The following is a 15,499-nucleotide window of genomic DNA, read 5'->3' on the forward strand; positions in this document are numbered from 1 at the left end:
ACCCGACCCGAGTCATCTGCTTATATTTTCGACCCGAACCCGGCCCGACCCCGCGGGTCCCGTCGGGTTTGTCGGGCCGACCCGACCCGTTGAGAACTCTAGTACAGGTATAAGAAGACAATCATACAGTGACACAAAATGGGAAAGAAAGTCAGAGAATTCAGTTATAAAGTCTTTGTCTGGCTTAGGGAGCCTATAGATCAGTACACACACCAATGGTGACATAACAGATTCAACAATTACACATTGCAGTTCGAAGGTGGAAAAACTCCCTGCAAACGGTGTCCGTAATTTAAAATTGTTCCTAAAAACAAGAGCCACACCGCCTCCTCTTCCAACGCACCTCGGTGTGCTAATAAATGAACAATTAGTTGGACAAAGTTCACTAAAAGCAGAAGACTGGCCAACTCCAGCGCTAATCCATGTCGGTTAAAAACAGAAAATCCAAATTGTGACGAGAAAAAAAGTCATTCAGAACGAAAGTCTTGTTAGACACTGACCTGCTATTGACCAGGGCCACTTTTGCATTTGAGTAAACCGCAGCCTGGGGGCAACGAGAGTATACCAAAGGGCGGATGTTCAGCGAGTTTACCCCACCGCTACGGATACGCAATCTCGGTTGAGCAGGGCTAACAGGCATTTGGGGTCGATGCAGGGTGATATATACTTGACAAGAGTACCTCAGATCCCACAAACGTCGAGCCAGGTAGAGATCTTTCCGACCTAGAATGTCTGCAGAGAGCTGACAGGGACCTAATTGTGCGAGAGAAGCATTCGCTCCTCTTCTGATCTTCACCCGGACGTCTCCACGTTTACCTCGGCGCCTCCGACGCTTCCTCCGGTTAGAGATACAGCCGAATGATGCACTCAGCGATGGGGTAAATAAACGGAGGGTGACATCCGTCGTAAAGAACAGGGGTCACCAGTGCGTTTCTGAGATCCAACAAAGTTTTCTGATACTTGTAGCAGCAACAGTAGCAGCAACAGAACAGTACCGACATAGCGTAAGTGACATCACAAACAAACATAGTAGAAGTGGACGGAGCTGATGGCAAGCTGACAAACACACTGGCGCCATCTTGCTCCGAACACCATCAGGTGGCTTCCTCCACCTTTGTGGTCCAGGGTCACATATAAATAAAGATGACTTGACTTGACTTGACCTGTAGTCAGCCGGATCCGGGCCGGATCCAGATCAGATGGAGGACCTGCGCCTAGACATGACCACAACGCATCCCTGAAGTGTCAGCAGAGGTTGTGTCAACTAGACTCTCCCCTGTGAAGGCCTCATCGACATTTATCTTCGACATTTATTTTATTTACAATAAAAACTAAACATCACTGAACTTACTAAAGCTCTTTTTCTTCTGGAAACAAACTTTGTTGCATTATTTTCCTGTTATCTCTGTAAAGCTGCTTTGAAACAATCTGTATTGTAAAAAGCACTATATAAATAAATGTGACTTGACTTGACATTATTAAATTCAAAAGTTGTATTTGCTAACATTAATTAATAGACTGTGTACTAACATGAACAATCAATGAAAGAACATTTTTATCAACTAACATTGATAAAGATGAATAAATACTGCAACAAATGTAATGCTCATTGTTAGTTCATGTTAACAAGTGAGACCTTATAATAAAGTGTTTCAAATTTGAAGGAGAAAATCAGGGAGCAAAAAAATATGCTTTACATTAAAAATAAATAAATAATAATACTATAAATTACAGGGTGAACAATGGCACACTAACACTTTGCTGTAAACTTTACAGCAACTTACTGGCAACTGACCCTTCGCTAAGCCACGCCCAAAAACCGCCACTGGCCAATCGTGGCTTTAGCAACCGTAACTAGGCGCGGGAGGTCTGGCAAGCTTTCGAGCGAGGGAAACATGCCGAAGCGTTGTGCGTATGGATGGTGCAAATCTGATACCCGGTATCCTAAAAGTTTGGACGGTTGGGTGGATTTTTTTTTCCTTCTCGAAACCTAAAAGGCAAGGGGAGAAATGCCGGGCGTGGATCAAGCAGTGTGGGACGCCCCATTCACAACTAAATGTCGACAGGATTAACAAACACACCAGGGCCGGAGTGGGGCCACTTTTCAGCCCGGGAAATTCAGGCCCAAGACCGGCCCACTTTTTCCATGGTGGAATTCCAAATTAGCATTTTTTCCCAAATTGGATAAATGAAGCAACAGTTCAGCTCTTACTATTGTGTAGTTTGTATTAATACCATGGTTCAACAAATAATGTAAAGGTTAAATAATAATTCACAGAAGAAGTTAACAAAAAATATTCCACTATTCCAGAAGAATAGGTTGATAAATTAACAAAAGCAGAAAGAAAGAAAGAAAGAAAGCCTTTGAAATGTATCCCACTCTTCCACAGAGGCATAATTGAACTAATGTTTACAGTTCTGCTGCTCAGAAGCAACAACAAATAATTAAGAGGTAATTTTACTGCATACACAGATCAAGCATGAGTTTTGTTATCAATATTAAATTGCATAATATTTGCAAAGTCTATGAATCGCCATGACATGTATTGAGTGATACAAACAGGCTAATATTTTAATTAAATTTTATATTTTGCTTGTGAATAGGTTGACAACGATACAACGGTATTAGCCGAATAATTACGTTGCAGCGTAATTGCTAATCATTACTAGGCCTATCTCTCTTTACCTGCTTGCCACTTGTGTTTGTCCTCTTGAAAATAAATATGTAAGCTTGGCACATTTGGCAGCATCCTCCTCCAATGCCTTTCTTTTTTTCAACCTTTTTCAGCCCCTCCTGGCCTCTTCCTCCCATCCATCCTCCCTGACGCGTACCGTTACGCTAGGGCCGGCCCAGCTATCGGGATTCGGTACCTGAGAAAACGTTTTGGAAAAGACGTGCTATGGACCCAACCAACTATATGGGAGGGGAGGGTAGAACTGCCTCACATGGAACAACCCATGCAGAGGCTGCGCGCTGCGGTGTCCGAATGCGGAACGCGTGTAATATTGTATATATTGTAACTAACGTGACAAATGAAAAAAAAAAAAAAACGGCCCAAAAGTGAAGCGGCCCACCGGGAATTCTCCCGATTCTCCCGATTACCCACCCCGGACCTGAAACACACCCACCTTATATTGCTTGAAATAATGACGGTTCTTGGTTTATAATGCATATATTTGAACATAAAATAAGACGATTAAAGGCAAGACGGAGGCTCACTGACATACTTTAAAATATATTTAAGCATTTTGTTAATCGACGGCACCCCTGAGTAACTTTAAGGTTACGTTGCCCCAATCCGATCGCGGCTCTTCTGGCGTTAGTGTTATTCCAAAAGATGTATGGATAAGCTGTTTGATTTATAATTATTAGATTATAATTTATTTTCACATTTCACTTACCCTGCTGTGCATGAACATAGCTGTTCCTCAATTTTTGTGTTTCCCATTTGAATGGTCGGCATATGAGGCGGCTGCTGCTTGCACTGGGACTAAGCCTATAGGCTTTATAGCTTCAATTTTGATGAAATTATTCTCGAATCGGTTGCATATTATGTCGTGAATATATCCCTCGAATGCATACTGCAGTCCCTTTTGTCTCGCTCTCTCAGATATTTCACCTGTTCGCCAAAAAATACTAATTATCTCCTTGGGAATGTTTGACACCGGTGCATATACACTATAATAGACGTGCCAGGCGCGAAAGCTTGCCAGGCGTAGCAACAGTAACTAAGGAGGGCGGGGCTTAGCGAAGGGTCAATTGTGGTTGCCAGTAAGCCTGTACATTTTACAAGAGTACTGTAAATCATGAAACTACAATTAAACTGTAAAATTATACAGCACACCTGTAATAGCAGCAAAACAAGAGCAGCTGTGAATTTACAGTTATTTAATGTAATCTTTACAGTATGTTACTGTTATTAATAATGCATTGAATTAAAACCTGAGATAATTCATTTCATTTGAGGAAATTGATTGGTCATTTGCCATTAAATAGTTATACTGTTAGCTTATTTCATTTGAGTCCACTAAGAAAAAGACTTTATGAGTTAACTAGAAACATAAATTTAACTAAATCCTACTAGATAACAACAGCACACATGTATGAGTTGAATAATTTAAATGCATCAGCAAATACACAATCACTGCCTTTAAATAAAGCAACATGCAGCATATTAACAGTTTCTCTCTGCTCATCCTGGACTGAAGCAAAGGCTCTACTCTTCAGCACAATGGTGACCCACAAAACTCAACAGAAACGCTTTAAATCTCAACAGAACATTAAACACTAACAGATCTCCACTATATCATTATGTGCAAGAAATTTGAAAATGTTAGGTGTAGCATAAAAACACTGTAAAGTCAAGTCACCTTTATTTATATAGCGCTTTTTACAATACAGATTGTATCAAAGCAGCTTCACAGTGATAACATGAAAATAATACAAAAAACAATTTCATCATCGTCCACCTTTAAGGCAGATCTATAATATTGTTGAATATTAAATGTCCCCAACTAAGCAAGCCAGAAGGCCAAACAGCGGCAAGGAACCAAAACTCCATCAGGTGACAGAATGGAGAGAAAAAACCTTGGGAGAACCCAGGCTCACTTCACTTAAAAAAAGACTTAAAAGATGACACCTATTATGACTAGAGGTGTGAACCTACACTGGTCTCACGGTTCGGTTCGATTACGATTATCAAGTCATCGATTCAGTTCGATTCGATTATCTCGATGCATCACGATGCATTGATGATGCACTGCATCCTTATTTTTCAATTTTGCTTCACATGTATACAATTTTGTCAATAAATACAAGCAGTCAGATATATGAACTGCACCTTTAATTTTACCTGAAAACACGCTTCTTGAATGTATCAAACATCAAATAAAACTCGTCGGATTCTGCCCAAAAGCCTGGAGAGCGCACCCACTTTAAGCGCGCGCTGGGATGCCAGATTCAGCGTATGCGCGAAGCATTTTACGTGTGGGAATGTTCCGAATTGAGCTGCAGCGATCATGTTCGATGCATTATCTGTTACAAGCACTACATCCTTATGTGATAGCTGCCATTCATCCACGACATGAGACAGTAGCTCTGCCAGATGAGCACCCGTGTGAGACTCATAAACGGCTCTCGTTTGCAGCACATGAGACAAAATCTTCCAGTCATCGCTAATGTAATATACTTTGCAATAAAAGATGCCACTGCTCTGGTAATTCTCTGCCCTCTCACTGAGTTTGGCGGCAATGTTGATATAAGTTGATACATTTTTGGCTGAGCTGGATCCACAATGGCACTTACAGGCGTTTGCAGCTCGGGGTGAAAACGACTGACGTGATTTCTCATGTTTGTGGTATTACCCCCTGCATATTTTATTTTTGCGTGACATGATTTGCACACAGCGTGTGTCTTGTCAAGGTCGGGCTTACCGTGTTGTTGATAAAAGCCGAAATGTGCCCAAATGTCGGCTTTTAAAGTGGTTGGAGCATTTTTTATTGCACGCTCTGGCGTTTCGCCTCCCTCTGCCACTGTATGCCGTGACTAAGCACGCGGTGCTGACGTTAGAAATGCGTCAGTACATTATAACCGGTTATGGGCTATTACTGAACCGAAACCGAATCGTCCTCGTCTGCATCGCGATGCACCGTAGAAACGATTAATTTTGACACCCCTAATTATGACACCATATGTTTTGCATTATCCTTGCATCCACAAAATATAAGTTTTAATTATTTGTCACAGTATATATTTACATAAATATTTATGTTTAGGAATTAGTAATAATAGTAAGTATAGTAGTATTAGTAAATCATATGAATTTTCAACTCCATTAGAAAAAGCATGCCAATATTCCTGCCATTTCAAACACCAAATCTAAAATCTAGTAGATCTAAAAGGCTTCATAGTATGTAGGTGATCAAGTAACACAGTTGTCTGTTGTGATAAAGAGACCATGTCATCACCTCTCAGCTCTTCCCTTCAGATAGTCCATGAGATGGAGAGAGGTTCAGTGTGCAAACACAACAGACATTTGGGTGGCTAATTAATATAAAATACTCACTGTGACCTTTGAGTGGAGTGACTGACATAAACAGACAGTTACAATCCCTAACCTTCACAAAAGTCTGGCTGTGCCTAAACCACAGAGACAGCAGAACCCTTGACAACAGCATGCCCTCACCTTACCATATTGATCCAATTGTGGAAAGAGATGCTTTTGTCCAGCATATTCATTGTTTTCTTTTCTAGCTTTTATTTTACTGAAAGTTAAAAGGGCCCTTTGAGATTTAGTATTTTGAGCAATCATAAGTATTGTTTCAGTAGTTAATGTTCATAGAACATGTTTCACTAAATGTATCAATATATTGAGTCAATACATACATTTAAATTACAATTTATTGTATGATGATATATATAATTATTTGAATTATAGAATTATAGACCTTTTCATATGTATATTTTTAATTTCATTTATTAAGTGTTTTTAATTCATATATCTGACTTTTGAAAAAAATAACTAAACAAATAAATAAATCTTCTTGCACTGCAAACTAAATGCTTGAAACTGTACAGTGACTATTTTTGCTTGTATAATTCTCAAAACCAATTCAATACCAAACAGAAAGTTTTTCTGCACTTATTTTAATATAGCACATTTCATCTGTTTTTTTGTTTTGTTTTTGTTTTGTTTTTGTTATTTGTTTGCTGAATTTTTATAGCTTGAAATTAGTAAAGTAGTTGAGGCAGATTAAAGTTTTTCCCTTGGTTTTCCTGTTAATTCTGACATTCCCAGTGGAGCAGACACCATAGTCAGAGTGATTAAGTGTGGCTGTGGAGGCCAGCAACATCTCTTCCTTTCGCTGGGCCCTAATTTCATGAGAAGCTGAAAGGATCTATTTGGGTTATTTGCTTTTTTATGTTGAAAACATCAAAGACTATGTTTCATTTTCATCTATCATCAATGACAGTTACTGCACCTTGGGAGATGAGGGAATAGCTTAGTTATTTATTTATTTGCACTCCTTTCTGAAGATAAATTACATCACACTCTTCCCCACCTAAACAGAAAAATACATAAATACATGCAAGAGATGGTGAAAAGGATGCTAGTGAGAAGATATTGAATAACAAGGTTGAAATAATGTATCAGACAGGACTGTTAAATTTCAAGTTTGCAGCTTTTCAACCCGCTTTCAGAGCTTGACTTTTGCATTGTCAATACAAGATCTTGACCAAAAATGTATGCACCTCATGATGGAAATAAATGTTGTAATGCTATTTCCATCAAGAGGTGCATACATTTTTGGTCAAGATCTTGTACTGACAATGCAAAAGTCAAGCACTACAGCACATCCCAAAGACTTTAAAATAATTTAAGGTATGGACTAAGAGGTGCCAAATCATAAGTGAAAATTTGAGCCAGATGAACCCTGTCACGAATCAAGCCTCTGTGGTTCCTCCCATTTGCCACCAGAGGGCTCCATCTCCCGAATATTAACATTACACATTTTCACTCCATTTCCCATAACACCGTGCCTGGTACTGATTATCTGCACACCTGCCACTCATCACCCGGACTATGTATACAGCTCTTCTCCACTGCTTCAGTGCGAAATATTGTTTCACCCTGGTTGACATTTCTGAGCGTTTTCCCTGTTTATACTGATTCCTCGTTTACTGATCCTGGACTGTTCTACTCGTTTCGACCCTCTGCTTCATGCCATTGTGACCCTGCTTCGTTTAACTGGATTTATGCTTTACTGTTTGCTGCCTGCCCTGATTATCTGCTTGCCCATCGACTACGATTGTGGACTGCCTCAGATATATCCTTTGCTGGTGATTGACCCCTGCCTGATTGTGTTACGTTTACTATTACCAATAAAGATACTGCAAATGGATCTCAACGACACTGCCTCATCATTACAGAAGACTTTGCCAAACTCAGATCCAGCAGCGATCCTTCAATTTTCTACAGAGGTCTCCACCCAGGCAACTGTTCTGATTGCACATCAGCAACAACTAGAACGTTTAACATCCCTAACTGAGCAAGTGGTAACCTCGCTACAGCACCTCCATTTACCATCACAAAACCCCAACCCATCTGCAGAAAACCCAGCAACCGGTTCACCCGCAAGTTCTGCAGCGAGCCCAACAATCAGCACGCCCACATCCAGTAACACCACCACGAGTCCTTGTCTTGCATTTCCTGAGAAATTTGATGGGTCACCCACCAAGTGTAAGGGATTCCTTCTTCAGTGTTCCCTGTTAGTCGACCAACAACCCTTGTTATACCCAAATGACGCTAGTCGAATAGCCTTTGTATGTACATTACTAACTGGCCGCGCTCTGGAGTGGGCAACAGCAATGCGGAACAGTGGTCAGTCTCCATTTTCTTCATTCTCTGTCTTGCTACAACAATTCCGTGAAGTGTTTGATCATACAGAAGAAGGATGGAGGTCTTCGCCCTTGCATCGATTATCGAGGGTTCAGTGAGATAACAGTCAAGTATTGCTACCCTCTTCCTCTAGTTCCAGCAGCCATCAAACAACTTCGCTCAGCCAAATATTTCACTAAACTTGACCTCAGAAATGCCTACAACCTCATTCGTATTCGAGAGGGGGACGAATGGAAGACAGCTTTCTCTACTGCTACAGGGCACTATGAATATCTGGTTATGCCCTTCGAGTTGTCCAATAGTCCTTCTGTGTTCCAGGCATTAATCAGCGACACCTTCCAAGATATGTTAAACAGATGGGTTATTGTATATGGGTCATTCCTGGGATTCTGTAATATTTCAACTTGGACTTTTTAAATTTTTGAAATACATATGATTACATTTCTAAATACCCCACATTATTAGGCACATATCAAACCTTCAAAAAATCATATTTTCCCATCTCAGGCATTAAAGACTTTTTATTATTTTCAGTTTTTTTCAGTGGGGACAGTGTTGATTGGTTGCCTGGGCTGCAGGTTGACGTTGGGTCTCAGAACAATGACTTGACTGTTAATGATAATGATCTTGACAGATACCACTATGACTTGAGGCCTCGACGTGCACCAAGAATCACCTCAGACTGGTCGAGTAATAGGTGGATGAATGTGTACCACACAGACAGACTGGACCTTAAATAGTGTTTAAATTATGGGTCCCACTTTATATTAAGTGGCTTTAAGTACTATGTACTTACATCGAAAAATAAGTACAATGTACTTATTGTGTTCATGTTTTTTTGTAAAACACTTTTGCTGCTATTGCGGTGTGATACGGGTAAGGTTAGGGACAGGTGTGCTGGTTAATTTTTAAGGGTGGGTTAGGTATAAGGGAAGGGTCAACTGTGTAATTACAAATGTAATTACATACATTAATTACAGCTGTAATTACAAGCAGGTATTTTAAAAATATAAGTACAATGTAAAAACATGTATGTAGACAATAAGTCCATTGTATCCAATTATTAATTTCAATGTAAGTACATAGTACTTAAATCCACTTAATATAAAGTGGGACCAAATTATGTGAATGTGTATTCATATGCTTGGTTTGCCACTGTGAAAGGGAGAAGGTTTAACCCTCCGGGGTCGGCAAACGCGCGGGCGCGTTTTGCTGTTTTTTTTTTTTTTACATAGCAGCAACATAGACTTAAAATACTCATTTATTGTCATACAGACTTAAGAAATATGAAAAAAAAAATCTGTGAGATGTCTTATTTTGTATGTGTATCTCACATACAAAATGTATGTGAGATACACATACATTATGTGAGATACACTTGTATGTGTACTTACAATCAAAACAAAACGTTGTGCTTTTGTAAAATAATGAAAAAAAGAGGGTGTGCTTTCTGCCTCTCCGTCTCGTGAACTTTTTTTTCTTGAGCACATCTCTAAACATAAACAAAACTCAGCGAATACTTGTCACACATTTATGAGCTCTATATCTTTATAAACATTTAAGTGTGTACTTTTAAATTACCTGATTAAAAAAGAAAACAAATATTCTCTGTTTAAGTAATTTGTATAAAACCAACAAGATATCCAGTTTCTCAAACCCTTGTTCATTAGTTTTAATGTGACCACACCCACACGCGCAGAAGATATTGACATGCAAATCTTCCACGCGTCACGCGAACGCGCTCATTACCTCAAAAACAATGCACCGAACTTCATCAATCCTCTGCTGTCGTCGAGTTTGGAAGATACGCTGTGAGCTCATTGGATTTACATCAGAAGAAGAAGAACGCGATTTGAAGACAAGAAAGATTTTAAGATAAGAAATAATTCTGAATTATATTAGTTTGTGTTATTGTTGCATAAACTTCACATTGCAGTCGGACTGTTGCTCAATGCTTCAGTGAATGTTCTCTGCACGCACTGTGAGTTTGAGTCAGTCGCGATAAGGCATTGAACATTTTAAATTTCAAATAAAGTGCTTTTTTGCCATTTGTTGTGTTTCTTTGGATTATGTTGTGTTGTAAATAAATCCAAACAATCAAAAAGCCATTCTTTTTTAAATCTCCTCATTCTTTGTGCAAAGTTCCTCATAATGATAGCTCCTAATAGGGCCATTATGGGAGGGTCTTTGTCTTTCTCAGGTGTGAAACACACAATATTCATCGGTGGTCTACGCGTACTCACATAAAGCTTTCTTACAGAAGACATGTCTTACACATTTTAAATCTATATATTGTCTTATCTGAATGAGTATTCAGGGTAATTTTCACATAGTTTTGGAGCAAATATTCTAGGCTACGTGATATAATTTTCAAACGTCTTGTGAAGAAATAATGAGTTTGGGTTTCATGACCTTATTACAGTGACTTTTTTGTCATTTTCACAAACCACGCATAAATGTTATCTCAAAACGACAAAATTTTATATACATGCTGCTGACAAATTATTGTAGCAGAGTTTGTAACGAATACAGTGTAATAAGACTTTAGCCATGAAAACTTCACAAGTAACAGAAATAAGCACAAATGTTAGAGCATGTCAGAACACCTCCAGGACCCAGAAAACCCCTCAGACCCCAGAGGGTTAACACTTTCGAAAACAAAATGTGAAAAAATAGGACAATTAAGAATTAGCATTGATAATTAGTCTGTTGACATGTTGGTTGTTGCAATGTTGAACACAAAAAGAGAAAATAATGTCCTATATTATGTTTCTGGTTGGTTACATGGTGTTTTTATTTGTTTGAAAAATGCTGCTGCAGACAATGTATTTTGGTCCATCTGTACTGTCATGTATGTCAGTGTTTACCTTAATAATACATACTCCTGTATGGATCTGTTATTTTGACAACTTTTCATGTATGAGGTTGTTTAAAGTGATTCTGTACTCAGTTGTGCACGGCAGAGGGCAGCCTTTACCTTCCTGGGGGGGATCTGTAACGGCCACCTAGTGTTAAGTAGTGTTCATGACATGAATGTTGATATGTCTTTAATATGACTTCTATGGCGTACGTTATTGTATGCGCGCTGTTCGTATGTGAGCGCACACGCACAGTGAGAGTGAGAATGCTAGCGCGAAGAGAAAGATGACCGCTCTACTGCTGACTGCTATGTTATTTTACTGTGTTTACTTTCACTTTGATTTGTAGCGTGTTTCAGAGTGTTTTCTTTTTCCCTGTTAACATTCGCTCTCTGACATGTATGTGAAGAGTGTGCTTAACTGAGAGGAAATATATAAAAGACTCGTGGAACTACCAGTCTGTTTGCACTGTCTTTCCTATTTTTCATCTGGGCAGACTTCGAACTCTCTGACAGACGTTACACAAGCAAGCAACAATCTCAGGCACAAGGCTCACCTCTGGCCATGAAGAAAATAGAGCACCAGCTTGTTTTTGGCATGTTAAAGGCTCGCTCTACTATGTTTCTCTCACGGGAGTGTTTGCTGTTGAGACGAGTCTAACAGGTTCTGTACAGGCTCTCTGTATGAGGTGATGAGGGAGACAGTGCACTCAGGCAAAGATGGCCTCATGTCCCTTTCCCATCCATGATCAGATACCAGTCTGACTGCAGCAATGAGGGACATGATGGACGGCAGAGACAGGAGAAGGTGGGAACGCTGGTCAGCTGCTTCATCAGAATAAAGCTGAAAAATGAGAACCGCTGTGTTGAGACGGCAGTAGGATATGGGGTTCACCGCCTCTAAATATGTGATTGTTAGAACAATAAGTATGAATAAAGCTTTGTTTCATGTGTTGTTGACTTGTATATATTTATTTATTGTGATGGCTACTTTTTTATATTTTACTCATTTATTCATGTTTCTTATTGTTGTCAGTAAATAATAAATTATTAATTTAATTAAATAATAAATTAATTCATTGCTTGACTGAAAATTTTGATGTGTTCACTGCAATTATCTATTGTGTATTCATGCATAGCTATGTCATATGACAAAACAAATTACATTTTGCTTGTTTTACTAAAATGTATAATTTTCAGTATAAAAAAATAAGTATTGGTCATAAGTATTGGTCAGCATTTACCATTATTATTGTGCATAAGTGTTGGGTTGGGCTAAAAAATGCAATTCATTTTGGGTTAATCTTAATTTTTAAGGGGTGATGCTTACATTTTCCCAGAATAAAATCAACAGTTTTCTCCATAGGCGAGATCTTCGCGCAGCTGTCCATCTCCTTTGTACACACATTACAAATGATGAGTAAAACCATTCTAGGTAGGGTTGTCGAGTTACTGATGTTATGAGGTGTTAGTGCAACTTTCGCTCATATCATTTTGTTATTGCAGAACTTAAAGTTACTTAAAGATCAGGGAAAGATACCATGGTTCTCTTACGAGAGGTTCTCTCGTACTGCGTAATTGCATTACGCAACGGGTAAAGTCATCTTTGCTCGAGATATGAAGCAAAAAATGTATCCAAAATTGTGTATACATTGTCAACGCAGTGCAGCAGCAGACAGACCTAGAACAGGCTGTCTAGCATGCTCATTGGCTGCCTCGCAGCAACTGCAGCAGCCTACCACTGAGCTTGGCGTGACGTTGCGCCCTCACGCGTCATAGCCCGCCAGAATGGGGGTGGCTTAGCGTATAAAAGGAAGGGCTTAGGGGCTGCTAACCTGATTTTCATCTCTTCAGCGAGCTCTATGCATCGCTGGACTCTGAGAGAAGCTGCCGCAGTTGAATCAAGCGACCAGCAAGCCTAGGAAAGCGTCTGAGGAAGCCGGCCGTCTTTGCCGCTTTCAGCCCTCTGTGCCTGCTACGCTATATCCGGCGACAATTATCCTTTTTTCAAATCCTCTCCGTGTGTTCGCCGCTGCGACTCACGTGTCTGAAAGAGCACGAGGCGTTTGTTGCAAAATTGCTCGCTTTTCCTGTGGCTCTTGCAGAGCCCTGCTCAGCAACGGAGACCGCCATGTGATCTGCGCTCTCTGCCTGGGCCGAGACCATGCAGCCCTTGCCCTGTCTTCGGGAGGCTGCACCCACTGCAAAGAACTGCCAATGTCGACCCTGCGGGCTCGACTTGCCGCGTTCGACGCCGAAGCTGTTGCTCCGCCTCTCTCCAGTGGCCCACGTAAGAAGAAGCGCCGCGCCCAGAGACCACCGGAGCCCGAAGTCGCCTGCGAACGCTCGCCGGAACCCTCCCCTCGAGCTTCGCGCTCACTGCCCCCCCTCCCCGATGCGCAGCTGCCGGCTTCGGCCCTCACCGCCGTCGCCTTAGGGGATGAGGCGGAGGAGGACGCCATCGACGACAGCTGTTCCCTCCTGGCGTCGGACAGTGAAGAGTGATCCGGATCCCTCCGCTCCACCTCCTCTTCGACACAGGAGTCTGGCCGGGCCCGGGCTAACGTGGACGCGGAACTGCTTCGCCTCCTCACCATGGCCGTCGACCAACTAGGCCTCGAGTGGTCACCGCCGAAGGTGCCCGCGCCGAACTGTGTTCCTCAACTTCCCGCTCTCTTCTGCCGGCCCAGCGGTAAGCGGGATTGTGGACGGGTTTTCGGAGGTTCAGAAGGTTCACAAGACAGGCCATGACTCTCTTCCTGCCACGACGCTCCAGCACGTTTCAGTGCCCACACCTACTCACTGCCCGCTCTGTTACACAGTTATCTCAGGGGACGAAACCATTAAAGCATACCGGCCGTGTTGTGAACGTAAGCTCTGTGTCTGCTCACGAGCACTCACACTTACTAATAAACACTGTACCCCCGGCCGCTGTTCGCGCCACAAAATGTTCTCCGTCCAAAGCGATCGAGTCATTGAGTGTGAAGCAGCTGTCAGCGAGCCGCCCTATTCAGACATTGAGAGCCCGCACGCTGATACTTCCGTTTCAGGTTCTTGACCCCGCGCAGTGCGGCGATCAGAACCCGGGGGCCATTCTGCCCCTAGCTATGTGTGCAAAAGCATGGGAAGTGATACCGGGCGTGTCAGAATGGGTGCTGAATATTGTAAAGAAGGGCTATTCACTACAGTTTGCTCGCCGTCCCCCGCGCTTTCGAGTGCGGACCGAGACGAGAGTGAACTCAGAAGTAGCACACCCAGGGCCGGCGATTGCTATAGGCGAACTAGGCGGTTGCCTAGGGCGACAAATGTGTTGGGGGCGCGCCGATGCGGGCGGATGACGTGACGTAAAATTATATTTTAATTAAATTCGGGCGGGCGGTTGAACCAATCAAATTAAAAATATATGTATACATTGTTAAATATTGTTATCTGACTATAACCACATCCAAAAAAAGAAAATAGGGGAATGATGAGCTTCATGAGGCACGCGCGCTCTCTCTCTCGCTCTGCCGTGCATGCGCTACGTGGTTTGGAGCACAGTCTCTGTCTCGCGGGCACACTCTCTCTAGATTCCGGGAGATTTTAACTAATTCGCGGGCATCAGTGAGCCGCTATCAATATGCGGGATACTCCCAGAACTTCCGGGAGACTTGTGATGTCTGCATTTCTATACTGAAATAATATCGGCATTATAATTATTGATTTTTCATTAGGCTATTTTTTTGGTGCTCCCTCAGCTCTTGGTGCCCTACGCACAGCGCGTGATGCGCGTGGTGGGAGCGGCGGCACTGTCCTATAGTGGTCACCCTGACATGACAGTGCATAGAGTTTGCCTATAATGTAAATTACTTGTTATTTTATTCGAGCTTTCTATCTATTTGCTAAAAAAAATTAAGTGAAATAGGCATTCATTAGTAGTAGGCTAAATAGCAGCAATGATGTGCCAAAATGCGTTTTCTAATAGGCTAGGCTACTATGAAAATCAGTGTTGGGGAGTAGTTAACTACAAGTAGCGACGCTACTAACTTAACTACATTTTTCAGTAGCTTGGCAGTAACTCAGTTGCTTTTTAAACAGTGTAGCTTTTCCAGTAGCTAACTACTTTTTGCAGCAAGTAGCGGTGTAGCGCGAGCAAAAGCTACATTGCGTTTTGTCGAGCCGGCGCGAATCAGCGCGATGTCAGGATATTCTTCTTTTAGAGTTGTTGTGACGTTCGCGAACGAACCGATTCTTTTGAACGGCT

This window comes from Phoxinus phoxinus (genome assembly GCF_949152265.1).
Source record: "Phoxinus phoxinus genome assembly, chromosome: 6".
NCBI lineage: Eukaryota > Metazoa > Chordata > Actinopteri > Cypriniformes > Leuciscidae > Phoxinus > Phoxinus phoxinus.